This window comes from Nematolebias whitei, chromosome 15 (assembly GCF_014905685.2).
Source record: "Nematolebias whitei isolate Nwh7 chromosome 15, NemWhi1, whole genome shotgun sequence".
NCBI classification, from domain to species: Eukaryota; Metazoa; Chordata; class Actinopteri; order Cyprinodontiformes; family Rivulidae; genus Nematolebias; species Nematolebias whitei.
The window spans coordinates 36,601,909-36,623,042 of record NC_056512.1 but is presented as its reverse complement, the minus strand read 5'-3'; the positions used below and the strand labels follow the sequence as shown (position 1 = coordinate 36,623,042).

At 35.7% G+C, this 21,134-nt stretch overlaps 2 protein-coding genes across 2 annotated transcripts in view; both read right to left on the bottom strand.

The window, feature by feature from the left end:
* Positions 1 to 21,134, bottom strand: part of LOC119421774 (inactive rhomboid protein 1) — a 952,927-nt gene that overhangs the window by 344,177 nt on the left and 587,616 nt on the right. The gene's annotated exons all lie outside the window — the stretch shown is intronic.
* Positions 1 to 21,134, bottom strand: part of hs3st4 (heparan sulfate (glucosamine) 3-O-sulfotransferase 4) — a 131,356-nt gene that overhangs the window by 53,591 nt on the left and 56,631 nt on the right. The window lies entirely within an intron of this gene.

Genomic DNA, 21,134 nt, shown 5'->3' with positions numbered 1-21,134 from the left:
GTTTGCATGTGTGTTTTTGGGTTTGCATGTGTTTTTGCGTTTGCATGTGTTTGTGTTTGCATGTGTTTTTGTGTTTGTGTTTTTTTGTGTGTGTGTGTGTTTGCATTTGTTTTTTGTGTTTGCGTGTTTTTGAGTTTGCATCATACATGTGTTTACTGTGCGCTTCGCTGTTTGCTGCACGTTTGGCTGTACGTTAGAGAGCAGGTCTGCTTTAAACGTTATTATTGACTTCTCATGTTTCATGCATGTTTTGACGCTAGCATTTAATGCGTACAACTTCACATCCTTGACATAAAAGTAAAATATGATGAAAAAAATTACCTTTTTATTTTACGTTATTTGTATTCTTTACACGACTGACTGTGTTACACTTTCAGGATCATCTTCACATCAGCTGCTGCGTTACCAACCTGGGGCTTCCGGAGGCAGTTTTGTTATAAAACCTGATGTTCCCTCTGCAATATGAGATTTTATGTACTTCAGTAGTTGCAGCTAAACAAAAGAACGTGCATTAATCCTCAGCTCTCAGCTTGCAGCACACCAGAAACTGAATAATTGATGCTTTATGTCAGCCCCTTCTGCTTTGTCTGGAGTTTAACAGGTTAATCATCCCACTACATTAAATTGCAGCTTTTCGCAAGGTGACGTATAAAAAATACATCTGAATTGAGATGATCTGATGCTATACATGCAACACACGAGCCAAAGACGGTACTCCAGAGAGAAAACAACAGTCAAAAACAAACAGTGTCATTAAATATGAATGTTTGTCTTCTCTGCTAAAACAGTGTATTTGACCAAGTAATGGATTGTTCACATAGCAATTGAGGCACAAAGACGGAGGCTATTCAAGCAAAACAATGCACCCCTTTGAGAGTGTATGATCACAGCAACAAAACTGTGTGTAGTGCATGCATTACTGGCACTACAGCAAAGGAACCGCTTAAAAAATGGGACAAACACAGTTATAATACTTTTGTCTCCAGCTTTAACAGTTTAAAACACATAATTTTTTTTTTTTAGTCTGACAACCCATGATCATCCCTTCTGCTGCTTAAAAATCATCCTTCGCAGCCGTGCACTTTCGTGTGAAGAGCCTCTTCCTTTGTTCTCTCAGTCCACTTCAAGTTTCTGAGTGACTTCATCAGCATGTTGAATGGCCAGGCGGGGGGTAGAGACCAGCAGGATGTTGGAGGATTCAGGCGCGTGCAGGTGCTTCTGTGTTTTACCCGCTCAACTTATCATGGGTGAAAATGCTTCATATCAGAATAAAATGTTTTAGTTAACACAGAGTGCACAATTCATGACAATTTATTTCTGCAATCTAGTATAAAAGCTGCACTGACTCCTGAAAGGTAAGACAACAGACTGCACTTTTTAAACTCTTAAAGACTCTTAAACACAAACATTTATGTGTAAAATCAAATCAATTTGATCAGTTTAATGAACGAGATTTGCTTCTGGGCAGTGGGAGCAAAAATTATGCCTAAATAAAATGTTTGGAATAAGAACTGATATTTCCTGTCATGTTTTCACAGAGATCTTTGTCTGTAGCCGAAAGAATTGAAGGTTGAGATTTCATTCAGATGATTTTGAATCAATAAAAACACATTCTGTTGCTTTTATGTAGTGTCATCCATCAGAACTTGATACGGAGACTTAATGTTTTCTCCTCCTAGTTACAAAAAAAATAATTCTTACAGGGGAGAAAAAGGTTCAGGGACCCCCTCATGTTTTTTCAAAAACAATTCTTCAATTTGTCGCTTTAATGCAATGGAAATATTTTTGTAGCATAAATACTTAAGACCTGTTCTTTAATAGAGTTAATACATTTTTTTAAAATAATTTTAGCCAACAAGTATTTTTCATTCAAGACAAACTTAACAAAATTTTTAATTCCAAATTTCAAAAAATAGTTTTGTGAAAATTAAGTGTCAAAAACCACTTTAAACCTATAAATATTCACATAATGAAGATAATAAATGTATCACCACTTCTTAAAAAAAAATAATAATAAAAAAAAAATATATATATATATACACTTAGCTAACACATATTGTCTCAAGCGCCAGTTTACAAGGAATATGACTTATATTCCTAAATTATTTTTATTTTTTCATTATTATATTATAAAGCTTTTTTTACTTTGCTACAAGTTAAAGCCTGAAAGAAGTGTTCCAGATTATCTTAAAGAAAATCTATTTTCTATTTCTCTACGCGACCCTTCGATTGTTTTAAATACTCTGATTTGGCCCTCTGGAAAAAATGTCGCCCACCCCTGATTGACGTGATACTGTGCTGCTAATCGGAGGCTCGTCTTGTCAGGCTTTTGCTTCATACGTTTCCCTCTTAACAATAAAATCTCTCATTACATACAGTAATCCATTATATGATGTTGACTAACCCCAGCTGAGAACATATCCTTCAGTGTAAGCAGGAAATCCATCTATCAGCATCAACTGGTAATCTGCTGAGTCGGCGATACTTGTGATGGACTGATTTCACAGTTACTGCGACGAGATGGAAAGGTGCAAACACGGACAGCTGCTCAACAGAACCAGACATTTTACATCTGTTGTAAAACAAAACAACTGCAAATCGCGCTTCTAAAACCTAATTATTACAGTTGCATCTGCAATTCCAATGTAGTACTGTAAAGCACAGAGTTAATTTATTTTTTATTTATATACATCACACTACAAGTTCAGATTAGTGACCTAACTTATTCCAATGACACCTGTTCTGTTTCGCTTCTCGTTGTCCAGCTGCAGGACCTTTATGGTCCTCTCTGTCATGGCTTTTGTCCAAAATCTTGAAGAAACATCAGAAGAACTGGGGAAAAGTGAAAAATGCGCCTGATAACGACAGCTGCTATGATAAAATGTGCATTAATAAAAAGCAATGACATATCTGCCGGCAAGTGTGGGGGTGTTTTTATAATTATAAATAAAGCATGGCAAACATTCTTTAAAGGATCAGTTTAGGTTTTTGATGTTTATATATAAAACAGCTCAAGCCTCATATTTACCAAGACCTGGTTGAAGAATAAGTTTGCCCCTTCGTTGTGTTGTTACCATGGCAATCATTAGTAAGGATTAAACAAAGGCCATCTGTTTATGAAAGAAAAATAAAAAGAATGAGAGCAAATTCAAAATAAAAGTGATTTGAAACTTCAGCTGATAAAATAGCTGAAAGCTTTGTTAAACTCACTTTAAAATCAAAGGCTCTATAAAAAATGTGCGCCTAAAATATATAATAATAATTCATTAAATTGTGTTTGTTGTGAAAATGAAGCGTGAATGCTGAGTGACTTTACTGAAATTAAAGAATACATTGTTAACTGGTTGAAGATAAAATCAAATCAAATATAAAGCTGAAATGAGCAAAACAACAAAAAAAAAATGAGCATGTCAGTAACTTATCAAACATGCTGAATAAAATAAAATAAAATCAGAAAATGTTTTGAATTAAGTGAAAAGACTGCAATATTGTTAAGACAAAATAAATAAATCAGAAATAAAGTTCAATAATTTGAAACTTATTCAAGATACAAATACTAAGTTGTAGCATGTTGAGCCAATTGTTTGATTAAAACAATATAAAGTTTGCAGAAGTTGTCATCATTAATGCAAATTTTCAAACAATATGTATATAAATATTTTAAAGTGGAAACTTTATTCACACGTTACTTCTTATATGTTCAGTGTCATAAGTAAATTCAAAAACACTTAATATTTTAAGTACTTGGATTAAAACTAAAATGATGCACACGTTATGTTTAAAAAAGTAATGGCTTGCCTGTGCAGATGACTTTTTTTAGATTAATTTTAGAAAATATTTGGAAAATTTGAACAACAAAATTGAAGAAAATGCACAAATAGTAACTAGAGCATGTACAAATATTGCAAAAATATATTTTTCGAACCAAACAAAAGAAAACGATGGTAATGACCTTCACAGCCTGAGAAAAAAGCAGAAAACATGGCAACTTTAATGTTCATAAAAATACAAATAGCCTCACTACTAGAAACAACACAAATACTTTTAAAAATAAATTTATGATGCATTTTGGTTACTGCTCTTTGTAATAAACCTTGGAAAGTGTATCATTGTGTAGAAAGATTGACTGGAGGTCTAACGAACGCTGCAGCAGTCCTAACCTGAGGCGAAGTGGTCGTGTCGTCGCTGCACTAATTGCTAACTGATGCCCAAACGCTAACACCATCAATTTTTCAGCAACTATTAATGAGCAGGTGATTAGTGAGGACTTTTTATAGATTGGTTTTAAATTCAAAACCTTTATTTGAAAGTTTCTGATGTTTCGTAGGAAGTTGAAAAGAAAATCCAACATTTTCTAATAAGAATATTTATCTTATTCAGAATTTTCTAATGCTGTAATAATTTGGAAATAATTATTAGTTTTTAATAAATTGTTTCATGACAGGACCAGAAACCTGTGGGTTACTATATTTATTATTAACTCATATAAATCTTTCTGCTTCTCTTTAGACAGAAGTAAAAAAAAAAAATCACTTTTTTTTTTTAATTTTAGCAAAAGAATGAATCACAAAATGTTTATTTTAACAGCAGTTATACATTTAGTGTGTGAATGTTTATGACGCACGCATTGTGAGCCACTTGTCTTCTGTATGTTTTTCAGCATCTTTCTTGTTCCACAATTGTTGTGCTATTTCAACAAATATCAAAACGTTCAGCTTGTTCGGGAGAAGGGTGCTATGACTTTTGGTATTGGTGCAGCTTTAGCTTTTTTAAATATTTAGCCTTTTCTGCCACTTTTTTTCCTCATAGAAAAATAATTGAGCTCATTTTACATCCTTCACATCTTTACATCTGTGAACAACCTTTGACTGCTCCTTTCACATTTTGTTCTGGTTCAGCTTCTTTCAGCTTCCTTGTGCAAATTTAAAGTATTTTCAGCTACTTTCCTCTAATTTCAGCTGTTTTGTGCTCCTTTCAGATTCTTTCTGATAACCACAACATTTTTTGTGCTTCTTCTAACTTTTTTCTGCTAATTTCAGCTTGTTATTATCCACTCAGCTAATGTATGCTCATTTTAGCTTTTTCAGATAATTCCACTTTTTTTTTGCATGTATTTAAAACTTTTTTCAGACTAATTCAGCAAAAATGTGCTATCTCCACTTCCTTCTGATATTTTAGCTTATTTCTGCTTTTTAGCTCATTTCAGCTCTTTGTTGCTAAATAAAGCCTTTTTTTTAAACTATTGTCCTAATTTTTGTGCAAACCTAATTCAGCAACTATGCACTCTTTCTCCTTTCTTCTGCTAATTTTTAGGTTTGTTCATCCATTTAAGCTATGCTTCAGCATGTTTTAGTTAATTTCAGCTGTTTTCAGTAAATTCTTCTCCAATAAGCATTCACATTGCATTTTGAGTTTGAGCTTACCTTTATTCTTTTATTATTCAATAAACAAATTAATATAAAAGGAAAATAAAATTAAAACAAACAGAAAAAAACAACAGTAGTAAAGTATATTTACACGTTCAAAGGAGTGAGTAAAAGTATAAACTTGTAGTTAAACCCACCCCTCTTACATCTATAGCATCATCCAATAATTTACTATTCATGGTAACTTGGTTATAGCATTATTTTTTAGTTAGTGTTTTATAACTGGTACAATTCATTCATATTTGCATGCCATTATGATCAAGCATCAATACGTTTTTAACATGTTAAAATTACTTTGTATTTCTAGATCAATATACCATTATGCAGTAATACAAGTAATTGATAAATGGTCTGGGAAGCTCAGTCCTCACCTTCTTCTACAGGTGTGCAGTGGAGAGCATCCTGTGCTCCAGCATCAACGTGTGGCATGGAGGCTGCACAGCTGCAGAAAGAAAAGCTTTGCAGAGAGTGGTGAAGGCTGCACAGAAGTCTGTTGGAGTCAGTCTCCCCACCATCACAGACATCTACACCTCCAGATGCAGGAAGAGAGCCACCTGCATCATGAAGGACCCCACTCACCCAGCACACACACTTTTTGCCCCGCTCCCCAAAGGAAGGAGGTTGAGGAGCATTAAGTGCAGAACCACTAGACTGAGGAACAGCTTCTACCCTGAAGCTGTTAGACTCATGAATCTCTAACCAGAATAATCAATGTGGAAAAAATTACATTATGTTGCTGCTGATCTGTTTCATGTTGCTGCTGATCTGTTTCATGTTGCTGTGTTCATTCGTGCTCATCTGCTCACACAGACTCATGTTCGTGCTGCTGTTCGGCGTACTGTGTTTATTGTTTTCATGCTATTAGTGCTTAGCATATTTTTTAGCTGATGTTTTTCTTAGTTCATATCTTACTTCATTTGAAGATTATCATTGTTGGAATTTTTGTTTTGGTAAAAAAAAGTAGCAGATATACTGATTTTTTTTCTTCGTTCAGTTGCCTTTCATTTTATTTGTGATTGTATTTCTTACTGTATATAGAATTGTTTTGTTAAAAAAAAAAACGAACTAAGCAACAACAACAACAACAACAACAACAACAACAACAACAACAACAACAACAACAACAACTTCATATCTTTGATCTTATTATTGTTTTTCTTTTACATTTTATTGCTGGAGTAACTGGGACTCTGTGTACATAATCTCGTTCCACCACATGTACCACATGTGGTGCAAATGACAAAGAATCTCGGAATCTCTGAAATTCATTAATTGTTAACAACATTAATATTAGCAGTAATAACAGTCAATATGTCCCATATTGACATGCAGTGATGAACACCTTGAATGACATTTTAAACTGTTTTAAATTTGGACATGGCTTGATTTCCATGATTAAACCATTCCATTTTCACAGGAAATGAAATCTCTCCAGTTTGTTTTGTTTTTCCCCTCTGCCAAAGATGAAGGCCATTATCTTTTTGCCCCTGCTCATGTTTGTGGGTGTGCTCATTTGTCTGACTGTTAGCAAAATCTCTTGAAACAGCGAACAGATTTTAATGAAACTCAACGTAATTTAATTTATATCCACAAATGAACAATGTGTGTAAAAGTAACCTGTTCAATGTCAAACATTGTGCTGTAAAAATTATTATTTTTAAACAGACTTAAACGTATAAATCATGACGTGAGCGAGTTTTGGAAATTTTACAGCAGCAATAAACCGTTTACTCCCTTGTAATCCTTTAAAACCCGACCAATTCAGGGAATTTGGGAAACTAATGTCATGCTTGACCTCTCTCGTGCGTCTGCTTTAATGAAGCAGTTTACAAAGCAGCTTTTTGAAATCAAAATCACTGTTTGGCTCGTGTGTTGGGAGACAGTCGGTTGCAACACACAGCTTTAGCGAGCTGCTGGAAACGATCCGTTTGTCAGGATCACATGCAACCATTTGGTTCTCCGAATGGTTCTGCAGCGCAAGCCGTAATAATTCCATCCGAGCATGAAGAGGCCTCGATTGTTGTTGTTGAGAATGATTGATGAAAATCGCGAACGTTAAGTGTCCTCAAATTAAATGAGGTCTGTCTAAACGCATCCTTGGAAATACGAAGCTGCATTAATTTCCTGACAACAAACAATCTCTGCATCCTTTTTGACACCCGGAGTCCAGAGGCTTGAGCTGTCACACCAGAAGCACAAAACACAACAATCAGCAGAACTTAAAGCGCCGCTGAGCAATCCCTAAATGTGCTGGAAAACCTAAATAGAGCCACTTGTCCTTTTTCATTAAACAGTGATGTGTCGTGTGTGATATTTCAAAGACTGCATGCAGCCCGGCACCGGAAATAGAGATGAAAATGCAAATTTACGCAGCTCATGTCAGACATCTGAAATAAAGCCTAAGATCCGGGGATGAGAAGACTTTTTCCTCTAAGTGTGCCTGCTGCAAAATAGAGCTTTCTTTATGAGCACTATTAGTTTTATTTCTTTGTGACAATGAAAGACGGTAAAAAAAAAAAAAAAATAGACCAAGTGATCAAAGGCACATCTGGGACTGGTGAGAAGAAAAAGAATTCATCAGCAAACGGAGAAAGTGGGTCTGCGCTGTGCGTCGTCTAAAAGCAAAACCACGGTTCCTCACGCGCGTCTCCTCTGAGAGCCAGGTGGTTAAAATCACCTGAGGTCACCGACTGTCCTCCCACGTGGAATCCTGTGCCCTCTGCAGGCGCCATCAATGTTTAAAAGCTTTATAAGCATGAAAAGGCAGAGAGGGCTCCGTCATGGGAAACTAAAAGCAAGACAAAAACACTGCCAGAGTGACAATCAGGAGAAGAAAAGAGCTGTGGCTTTAGGGAGTGGAAACAGGGTGGAAAAGAGGCGGTCATTTCTGTTCACTTTTCAGCGACTATCACTGCAACCTCCTATTTCAAAATCCCCAAAGTGGGTCGATCAGTTCGGTCAGTTTGTGTCTCACAAATCGGCTAACTCCAAGCCTCGTAGTTGACAGCAGACCGAGGCGCTGGTATGAAAAATTGATGAGAAGCAAAAAGGCATCGCTTCAGGAATACCAAATAAATCTGAGATCTTCAACTCAAATGCACAGAAATTTACAGGCCTGGCGCTCCTTAAAGGAGTGCACGTCGCCCACCTCTTTTCAGAGCAGATTTGTTCTGCCTTTTTTTTTGTTCCCAGTCTTCTGGTGAAAATTATATAACTGTAGCCATTATGGTCAAACCTTGAAAATATCTTTAAGCACAATCTCATGACACATTTTGTGTGAACATCTCAACTACTAATACTAATTTAAACTAGAAATTGTATTTCCTGTGAAAATGCAGTTAATGCATATTGCTGAAGACTTTGGTGAAAAACAGCTGAAACTAGCTAAAATAACATGCTGAAATGATGGAAAAATGAAAGAACAAGCCTTAGTTAGCAGAAGACAGTAAAAAAATGCATTTTTGCTGAATTAGGTATAAATTAGTGGAAATTAACACAAAAATTAGGATATTAGTTAAAAAAGCTGAAATTAGAAAAAAAATAGATAAAAATTAGTTGAAAAGACAAAGAAGCTTAAACTAGCAAAAGGAAGTGGAACAAGCTGAAATGAGCCCAAAAATGAATTACCTGAAAAGGCTAAAATTATCATTAAAAACAGATAAATAGTAGCTGAAATAGCAGAAAAAGCTGAAACTAGCAGAAAAAAAGCTGAAAGGAGCATAACAAGTTGAAATTAGCATAAATAACTTAATTAGGCTGAAAGTACTAGAAACAAAATACCATGAAAATTTGAATTTATCTTAAAACAGCTCAAATTAGCTAAAAAATGTATCTGAAAAAGGAAGAACAAGCTTAAACCCGCAGAAGAATCACAAAGAACACGTTTGCCCAAGTAGGCTGAAAGAAGCAGAAATGTGAACACAAAAGTGGAAATTATCTGAGGAAATCTTAAATTGGCGAGAGAAAAAAAAAAGCTTAAAAAGTAGCTTAAAAATCAGAAAGAAGCTTAAATTACCTGAAGGAAGTGAAGAGAGCACGTTTTTGCAGAATTAGGCCAAAAAACATTGAAATGAGTACAAATGTGGGAATAGATGAAAAAGCTAAAGTTAGCAGAAAACAGCTAAATAGTAGCTGAAATAGCAAAAAAAAATGAAACTTGCAGAAATCATCTGAAAGTAGCTTAATAGCTAAAATTAGCAGAAAAAGTTAGAAGCACAACAAATGCAGTTAGCAGAATAAAGCTGAAAGAAGCACAAAACAGCTGAAATTGACTGAAAGTAGCTGAAAAACGTTTAAGTTTGCTGAAAAAAGCTGAACTAGAACAAAATGTGAAAGGAGCAGTAAAAGGTTGTAAACAGATTTAAAGATTTGAAGGATGAAAAATGAGCTCAATTTATTTTCTTAAAACAAATAAATAAAAAAAAAGGCAGAAAATAATTCATAAAACTAAAGTTGCACCAAAACTAAAAGTCCTGGCAGGATTGTCCTGAAAGAGCTGAACGTTTTGATATAAGATTTGTTGAAATAGCTTGAAAATTGAGAGACAAGAAGAAACGTACAGAAGAAAACTGGATGACAATAGTGTGAATGCTTCCATCTTTAGCTGGATTTACTTGAAAAGTTTTTCAGCTGTCGATGTACAGCCGATCCTTTTTTAAAGCTTCAGCATAATTTGATCAGTGGTTCATGTGATATTTTGCTAACAGACAGTGTTGACTCACAAAGTTATGACTCTGCTGAGTTAATGCTGAAGTTTTAGGTAAAGTTCTTGCACAATGTGTAGCATTTAAAGTACGTTTTATGAATTACTTTCAGCTACTACCACATCAAATCTTAGCATGGTAGCCATACAAATAACTGAACTATAATTATTTTTGCATTTAGCCATCTTAAACTGGATTAGTTCCAAAAGATAACAATAATCTGAAAATCACAATACAATCTAATCAATGGTTCTTGGCAGATTTTGCTGACTTCAATAGATTAATGTTTAAACGTAGATCTTGCATAATCAGTTAGTACTCAAAGTAAACATTTAAGACCAGTGTCAGTAATAAACAAATATTTAACTCCATATGTGTTAATGTCCTTTGGCTGTGGGGTCATTTTATAAAGTTTTAGCTCCAAAATTTAACCACTTGTAGATATGAGCTTAAAGTTCTAATAAATTAAGTTGTTTGTGAGAAATTTTGCTAAAGATTCAAACAAACAAACTCAGAAAGACAAAAATCATTATTTGTCCGCCTTCCCTATCGGGGGTGGATGATAAAAATAAAGTGTAACACTGGACAGCAGGGTCTTATTTATTCAAGCACTACATTTCCTGCAAGGAGTTGTGCCCGTGAGTGAGTGTAATTAAATACAAAGTTACAGCATGCAGCAGATTTAATTATTCCCCGGAGATGTTTAGTTTAAAAAAAGATTTATTTTTGTGTGTGACATGACACTTTTAAAGGATGATGCTCCAGCCAAGTCACCATCTTGAGCCATTAAAGAGCTACTGCATGTGTGTGTGTTTGGGAAGTCTGTGTGTGTGTGTGAGTGTGTGCGCATGTTTCGAACAGGGAGTCACTTTCAGCAAAACTAAGCTCCAGAAACCTGCAGCGTAATTTACAACCACCACCACCGCTATCGGCCAGAAGTTGGCTGAGACGGGCAGATCTGAGAAGACGTGCGTCATCAGGAAGTGTCGAGGTATTCTTAGGAGCAAACAGCTTACATGTGTGAACACAGAATCCTGATTTGGGAAAGAGTTTTTTCACTCCTGTTGTATTTTCTTGTTTTGATGACTCTCATTTGACTGCACACCATGATGGGTTGTAGAGAAACTATATTTAGAGATTGCCTGTGCTTTAAATAACTACATAACACACGATCTTTTATCCTCCTACACCAAATCCTGAAAAAAAAAAAAGGACATTAGCCAAAATATGTGTGCAAATCTTTAATTAAATAAATAAATAATTTAATACTCGCTGCCAAAATCAAAGAAGCGACAATGTTTTGCTCTGTTTGTGTGTGTTGTCATTTTTCTGTAATTGTAAGACTCAAGGAACATCTACAAATAAACTTTTAGAGTCAGCCCAGTTTAAGATGGCTGCCACAGCTGAGCAACCTTAGCAAAAATGAGAGTGGCTACAACTCAGCCAAGTTTGCAGATCATGAGCTAAAGTTTGGTGTGGTAATAGCTGAACATTGTCCCCATCACAGATTTTGAGCACAGCACATTGTGCAACATGTTTGCTTAAAATTTTGGCATCACCTGTTGGAATCAGTACTGTACGTCTTTTAGCAAAATATCTTATAAACCACTAAACACACTTAAGAGTTTCTAAGGAAGCAGTTGAATGTTTATAGTAGTCTCTTGTTTATTGCAGGGGATCCGTACCCTGAAGACACGCGATAAGTGAAAAACCACAAAGTAGGAATAGTAGTTATATATATATATATATATATATATATATATATATATATATATATATATAAATTAAATAGACATTTTAAACACTTCCCACACTTTTGCAATATTCTAAACAATGTTTCTAAGTTCTCAAGCTCTATGAGAGCACAGAATGTCATGATTCCAGCTCCCTGCCTCCTCTGCGCTTTGCCATCTGCAAGCATGCAAGCATTCTTGGCCACGCCCACTTCTCCGCTCTGCATGCTGATCAGCTGAAGCAGGAAGTTGATCCTGCAGTAATGGCTGCACAAAGATGCAGGCGGAAGCTTTTTCTGCAGCTCTGAGCTGCATAAATGTGCAGCAGGTGCTAAATGATTTAAAATAAATTTATTTTAAATAAAAAGTCCATGCCGATCGCGCGGCTCATCCATCAGTCAATTGTGTGTCATGTCCAATGTCTTTTTTGAAAAAACCGCAATAGAGCGTGTCCACGATAAATGAACTGCGAAGTAGCGAGGGACTACGGTATCGATAATTCTTTAACTTTTGGGGGTCGACACAATTCAAAATGGCTGTGACAGCTTATCAACGTTAACCGTTCAAAAATTTTTATAACCGTCAATTTTATAAATATTGAGTTAAACTGGATGTGGCAGTTGCTGGGAGTCATCTTCAATGCTACTCTGAGTGCTAACACTTTTCTCAAGCTCTCACAATGTCACTTCTTGTGTTTAACGTTATTTATAAGGATGAACCAAAACGGCTGTACCTACGTTCCTTCTCAGCATCAAACAGGTTTAGATTAAAATGAACCAAAGCGGGCGACATGCATTCCTTCACAAAAGGCTAGACTTTAAACTGATAACTGCTTTAATTCCTCACAACCCATTTTAATTTGCATATTTTGTGCTCATACTCAATAGATGTTAACCAGCGTGTCATCAAACAGTGCCTCATTAACAGCAACATCATTAGGCTGAACATTGTTGGAGCAGTGCTCAGCTGTGTGTCAGCGCCGTCACAAAACTGAGGTGTACAGTGACTATGAAAAATTAGCATCTCAGAACTTCTTTTATTTTATTTTTTTCAGTGGGCATGGAATGCCAACCCTCACAGCGTTTTATGTACACTTCAAGTTGTCACTTTTGGCCATGTCACAATCCTGAGCGCAGCACTGTGAAAGCAACCCGCTGTGCTGTAAACGAGATGAGATGATTCCTGCAGAGGGGCGGCTGCGCGATCCGTCTCTTGTTGTGCGCCTCTGACCTTCTGAGGATCAAGCTATTGGCCCAGGATAGCGAATTTGTCCAAACTGACGACTCAAGCCAGAGCTAAAACCTCATTTAATAGCACCTTGTAGAAGCGATAGAAAAAACCTGACATTAGAGAGGTGGCTACCCTCACATCTTAATTACCTTAGATTATAGAAGTCAGACATAATTACCATTAATGTCCAAATTCTTTGATGATATATCATTTGAAGAAAGACTTGTGGAAAAATCTCCTAACCCTTCTCTAAACTGATTTGTAGCTAATCCAGGTGGGACGGGGAGACTCGGTGGATAAACTGAGCAAGCAGACAATTTTAGCTCGTCCTCAAACCGAGTCTTAAAGTAAACAATCTGTCAAAACACGAGAGCCGTTCCTGAAATAAATAAAAGGTTTCGCTTCAGATTGAAAGGACAAACTGGTTTTATTTATGTATTGCACATTTTCTTTGCAAAAACATTTGACCCAGTAAAGCTAGAATCCCCCTTTTTATATGATGGTTTCTATTTTTCTAACTCTTCTGTTGTGACTTTTGTGGGAATTCTGCCTGGAGAGAAACACTTAACCAAACTAAGATCAGCTCAAAGATCTTTCACAGCAGCAAAAGGTTATTGGCATGGAAACAGACTTGTATGTTTGTGTAGATAATGGTTAAGCATCTCAGCTGAAATCTGCTTGAGTAATTATTGAGGTCAATGATTCAAAGAGCAGCTTTTACGGTCTTTTCTGATGGATTCGCATACTTGAAGTCTCTTAACGGAAGAAGAATACTTGTTTGATATTGTATTTTGCAATTTTTGTATAGGCTGAAAAGTTCAGAAACTATTTCTTGAACCGGCTGAAAATGTGTTGTGCTTTTGCAATGATGTAAGGGGAAATTATTACAAATAAATTAGTTCTTGATAATTAATATATATATATATATATATATATATATATATATATATATATATATAAAGGCTGAAATGATTGTGGTAGCTATGACTGTATTGCAACAGGATGATATCCAGTTCAGATATCTTACTCTGCAAGGCATTTTTAAAAATTAATATTTTATTTATTTTTTGATTGGGCTATTTTATTTAGTGGAATATACCATGAAGCATGTTCTATAACACAGGGCTTTCTTTAGCCAGGCCGGATCAAAACCTAAAACTTCTACAACTGAAGCTCTGATGTCTCCTTCACAGTGAAAGCAGTGTTCCATGTATTGTTTGACACTTCTTTTATTCATGTTACACCAGTTCAGCAAATAGTTATATGGTAAAATTAAAGGGATTGAAGATGTTCCAAGGTTTCATTCATAAAAGGCTGCAGGTTGCAGCTCATCACTGGTAACTGAATATCGATTCCAAAAAGAAATTGTCATCACAACAAGAGCAGGAGAGGATTAATCCTCATATGTTGCAAACAACTGTATGAATCAGAAGAAAAGCACAAAAAACAACTTTTAACTCCCCAATGAAGAGATTTATTTGGCTTGTCTTCTCTCCTATAATATGCTTATCGTGTTTTTCGGATTACAAGGCGCACCGTATTATAAAAAGGTGCATTAAGTGAAACAAAACAGTCAGATAAGTCAAACTTTATTCAACTCATTCACAATAACTCAACATTGTTCAGTTGTACCACATAAAATAGGTTCGAGACCATTAAGCACAACCAGAATTAAAACATAAGGTGCACTGGATTAAAAGACTCACTGTTAATTTTTGAGAAAATTAAAAGGATTTTAAGTGCACCTTATCGTCCAAAAAAATACGGTACTTAAAATTTTAAAATAATTTAAACTTTTATTTATTAATTTACCAAAATAATCATTTACTAACCAGTTTTTTTATTTTTTATATACAGAGGTACTGATGAAACAAATCTAATATTGAGGAATAATGGATATTTTGATAAAACCAGGCAAAATAATAATTAAAAAAAATATACATACATGCATCCATTGTACACCATCCTTCAAATGGTTCTTATCATGTGCAGCACAATTCAAAGAATTCTGGTTTTATTATTCCATACTGCATTTTTACTTGATGGTGCACAGCAGAGCAGGACCTAAGTGCATTTAAGTTACCAAACATATATATTTTTAGTTATTTTTACACTGAAAATCATGTTAATTCAAATATGTTCTAGTCATAATTAAAATAGATAGATATGTTTATCACATTAAATCTACTTGATTTTCCGTGGATATAAACATTAATTTGGACTAAATTTGATAATTGTAACAATCAACACCCAAACGCAGATTTTTCTTTTCATGTTTATTTTTTGGCAGTGTAATGTTTATTTGAAATCGTGCACAATGATAACCACACATGCATTGTTGGCGATGACAGATTTTTCTATCTGGAATATCATAAGTCATAGAATAAATGAGTTTAACTAAACGTCTGAGCCCATAACCTGCACAGGATTAGATTATGAGCTCAGCCTCAGTTACCATGGTGATGTAGTGACGCTCAAAGAGAGCCTCCGTCATCGTACTATACTCTTTCAGGTCAACGTAGCCGACTAAGTGTGAAATTGTCATGGCTTACCCCTCAGGCACACTAATTTTATTTCACAGTCCAAACACATGCATGTTATGTAAACTGCCTCTGCCCTTAAAATTTAGGTCATGATCACAATTTTTTGTAAAGTCGGGGGTCTTTAATGGCTCTACTGCCACAGCACGTGGCTCATGCCCAACATGGAGCATTTCAGATGCTTAGCCTGCCCCCGTTTCATTAAGTCAGACAAATTCATGAATCTCTCTGGTTCCACATTCAAAAACTCCTCCAATTAATTTCCTTACCTCATCCACTCGGGTACAACCATAACAGGAAGAGTCTTTGATGTGAAAGCAAAGTTTTCTTTTTGAAAACTTCCAGGACAAAACACTATGCTCCTTATCTTACTACCCAATGTGGACTTTAGGTATCACGAGAAGGTGATGAACTATTGTGAGGGGAAATCCAGTTTTTCTTTCTGATTAATAAGATCTTTCTGTCTTCCTGTGCTCTATTCTTGTCCACTTACCATACGTCTCACTTACGACAGTGTCAGTGGAAGGGCTTTCTGAGCACTTTAACATGTCTCTGCGCAGGAAACATTCTTTCTCTCTCATAAATGAAACAAATGACACAGACAAGCAACTCACAAATACAGCAGTAATCATCGCATGCATCCATTATTAAATCAAAGGTCTATCATTCTTTGACAGCTTGCTGTCTTTAATGCTAGAGTTTAAGACCAAAAAAGGAAAGAAGACACACATTATCTAATAAAATTTATTGCGTAAACAGATTTTTTTTTTTTTAAATAGAGTTTTTATTACAGCCAACCTGAAACATTGATTAATCTTTATTTATTTTTTTCAGAATGATGAAACTAAATCTGATTTTGAAGAGCGGAAGAAAGAGCGCAGAATTGCCGTATAAAATTACACCTCTTTGCATGAATTTGCAAGTCCTGCTACTTATACACCGATGCGACTAATATACCCCCCCATATTTATAACCCAATTTTTGGCTAAGATCTGACGATTTCATTCATTGTGACATGGAAAATATTGAACACTACCATTTTCAGCTAGAGGGCCCTTGAGTAATACGACAAGCCAAGTGTCTCATTGATAGGTAAAAGTGGCGATTAATGAGACACTTGGCTTGCCATACAGAGCCACCTTCGTCTCGCTCCGGATCTCCTATAGCAAACGTCATATCAGCTGCAGTTTGCTGCACTGCCCAGGTGAAATGCAGCTGATTTGACCATTAAAGTGCATTTATTAAGGAAAAGTTCACTTGAGACACACATCGAGCAAACACATAATTGTTTTTAAGTGTTAATCTTGTTAAATTCTTGCTAAAGTCCTCCCGTGCATGCTCCCGCAGCTGCCGTTTGGCAGCCAAGCAATTTTTGGCACAACACCGTCCCACGTTTTCAGGCGGTCAACGGCGACACACAACAAACACGACACGTCAGCGGTGATGCATAATAGCTGCGACTAATGCGGCGAAGCGACTTATTAATGTTTTTTCTACTGCATTAGACATATTTGGACTGATGCACCTTATATGGCGGTGCGGCATGTATGTCAGCAAGTACGGTAATTTACTGCAGCGAGAGAGAGGGGAAAAATAGAAAAGCGCAAAAGCCACAAGTTTACCGAGCGAAACGAGGCATATCCCAGCTCACAACAAATGATCCATTTCACTTTGAATTTTTCAAGCACAGACAGAACAAGAACTGCTTCTGGGGAAAGAACGACTTCTGATGAAAAAAACAAAACAAAACTGTGTTTAATGTAGAAAAAAACCACACGCGAGGTGTTTTTAATGCACCTCACCGAAACTGAACAGTTTAATTGATCATCTTTTTTTATACCACCACAATTATGAAGCAATTGTTTACATCTAGATGCTTTTTATTAAAATGAGATTGTGCTTTGGTCTGTAAAATAGCTTTTTAAATATTTTCACTAGGTGTTACAGGTACTGTCTCTGACACTTAGTGAGTTTAAATGCCCATTGCTTTCAAAATGCTCCCTCAATTGTGCCGTTTGTGTTTGCACCATCGAAATGCCTCGACTAATTAACTAACTTTAGTTTGTGATTAATTTGCTTTTTCATAGACGTAGTAACATTCGCACAGTTTCCACAAGAAAAGATTCATATCCTCCCTCAAATTTCCTGTTTTAAATTACTAGTTCTGGGACTGATAACGAGGTGAAAAGCTTTTCAGTGATAAAGTATGAATTCCCTCACTACTTGACATGAAGAGATATGGCACATATTTCCTTCATTTATCTTGAATCTTCAAATAGATTTATAAATCATGTAAAACATTTATTGAAAGAAAAGAGATTTAAATGCTGGAACGAGATTATTTTGTCCTTGACGACAAAATTAAGCATTTTTATTGAGAATGTTTTGATTCCTCCATGATGTTTGAAGGTGTTTTCTGTATTATTTTTTATATGAAACGACCTAAGAATGAAGTCACTTAGTAAAATAAGGTCATACATATTTCAAAAAAAGTAACAGAAGACAATTGAATTTAAATAATGTTTCTGTATTTCCTGCATATTTTGTGTTTTATTCATTCTTATATCAAAACAATCAGCTTTACCCAGCGCTGGATCCATCCATCCATCCATCCATCATCTGCATCTTGACCCTATTTTTGTCTAACAGCTGCTATTAGTGTCTAAATAGCATTTGCTGCTTTTTTTTTAAACTACTCATTCAACATTTATTTAAACAGGATAATCCCATTGAGCCTCAGGAACTCATTTACAAGAGAGATCTGATTTCTTTAACAAAGAATAACAACAGTGGATAACGACAACAATAGACACTCATAAAAGAGGCATACAGATTTTTTTTTTTAACAAGTTAAAATAAAATGGCAACCAAAAGGACAGTCAAAAGGAAAAAGTAGTGAAAAAAACAACTAAACTATAAGGCGGTGTAGAAAAAAACAGGAACATGTCTGCATTGGTTTTTGCAGGAACTCAACAGAGGTCATGGTCAAGAGCATCAGATCGTTTTGTAAGATATTCCAGGAAACAGGAGCGGAGTAGAAGAAGGCCCTTTTGCCTCGTTCAGTCCTCACTGAGGGAACACTGCAGGTAATAATGTCCTGAGAGCGCACGCTGCAGCTGCACTCACGCAGAGACCTGTAGGAGGAGATGTATGAAGGCAACAGACCAAGAAGTGATTTAAAGATGAAAATGCACCAGTGACAGAGTCTGCATGAAATTAATGATGTCCAGTTAACCAGTGAATACAGGGTGCAGTGGTGGGTACGATAATTACAGTTATGAATCTTAGAGCACTGTGATAGACAGTGTCCAACATCTGCACGGTGCTTGTAGGAGCGTTCATGTAAATAATGTCACCGTAGCATTCAGAGTTAAACAGGATCTATTTCTGAAAAAGAAACACAATTTAACTTTCAGTTTCCTTAATAGGTTTTCCACGTGAAGCTTAAAAGAGAGATGCGAGTCGACCACGATACTCAAACATTTATAGGAATCGACAAACTCAATAGGAACACCATTTGAGGATAAAAATCAGACGAAGGACTGCTGGGACCGACTTTCTGTTTGAAAGAATCATCCCTTTGGTTTTATCGGCATTTAGGACAAGTTTGAGACGGAACAAATCTGACTGGATGATGTATGATTAATGATTTTACTTAGGTTAATGCTAAACTTAAACTTTTAGCTACTTTGCTACTATTGGCTTCTAGTCAATTCTTTTGTAAAAAATTTTAGCTTTTCTGAACTTTAGCACTATTAAGCACTTGGCAATCAAACACACCTATTTAACACCCTTATTATTTATATAAATACAAAATATAATTATATCATTACATTTATAATATAATAATTGGAAAGATTACATATATCTGACACAACAGCATTTGGACAATGATTATGGAAAAACACTCTTTGTATTAGCAATACATGATATGCCATGTCTGAAAAAAAAGAAAGCATAGCAGTTTTCAGTGCTTAGAAAATCACACATTTGAGTAATAACTGATCAGATGGCGTTGCGAGGCTTCACAGACATGTTCCTCTGCCAGTGACTGCAAACACCACAATAGATGCTGAGCTGAAACACTGAAACAAAGTAAACCTTGTGGTGACGCCACATGAAAAGTTCAAACCCCTCTAGAGTCATCAGGATTCATCACCCCGGTCATATGAATGCCTCTATTGTATTACTCCAACCACTGTGGTCCAGTTCAGAGGACCGACTGATGAGCGCACCGTCACTATGATCCTTTGAGATATGCAGCTGTGTATTACTTTCTAATCTATCACATGTTCTGGTTACAGGCAAACCTCAGTTTGCATGAATTATTAGGCATCAACATATGAATTGAAATAAAATTTAGGAAAAAAAGTGTCATGCTTATGCATGTATACTCATGCTTAGGAGTATAAATATTCAGCTAAAGTAAATGTGTATCTAAAAATTGAGTATAGAACTGTCTACGAATATAAAGTCTTAGATATATCAATCAATCAGTTTATCTTGGAAGGAATTCACATCACCTCTGTCATGTCCGAGTTTTACACTGAAATAATTTTGTCCTGAGAAGGGACAGAGTTAAAGCCCTTTTGGTCAAGCCTTGAGAATAAGGTTATACCTGATCTCATATGATTATATGAGATATCAGAGATAAATAGCACTCATAAAATGTGTTCAGAACAACTGCTAGCTACTTTCACATCAAATGTTAAAATTAACTGAGATATAGGCGTCTTTGTACAGACTGAAGTTGATTACCTATGTTGGACATCTTGAATTTGTTTTTTCTAAACATTACCAAGTTTTAGATGAACAGCTTACGATTACTTTCTGTGTTTTATTGAACTTTACTCAGTGGGACATCAAATAGTTCACTAACAGTCAATCAGGATTCACCCTAAACCTTTTAATGACAACGTTTTGGGAAAAGTTGTTGCCCTAAATGCAGAGCTTAAATAATATGTTGTGATCCACTCTTAGATGCCATCTGCTATCACATTAAAGTTCAGCCGGATCTTTGTAACACAGACCGAGTTATAGGGTTCGTTTGTTTTCTCAGGACAGTTTGCTGTCACAGCTATCTTAATTTGGGTTTACTCTAAACTTTATTTAGTTGTAGATATAAATCTGATTGCTTTCTGAAGGTTTCATTTAAGTCTACCCAGTTGTCCATGAGATAAATTTGCCAACAGACAAACGTGGCTGGCTCAGATAATCAAGAACAAAGTTAAAAAAAAAAAAAAAAAAAGGTTCGGCACAAACAAATAAAAAAGCTGAATATCAGCAGCTGTGGCTGCCAGACGTTCACAATAAAACTGGGCTTTCCGCGTTTTGTCCGTTCTTTTCTGTATCCTTGTGTTTCATGTAGGGATGCACAATCCACATTTTTTAACTTGCGATCCCATCCCGATACCCAAATCTGGATATCGGCCGATACCGATACTATTGCGATATCATCATCATTATTGATTTTATACGAGGCTGTAATAATCTCCTTTCTAC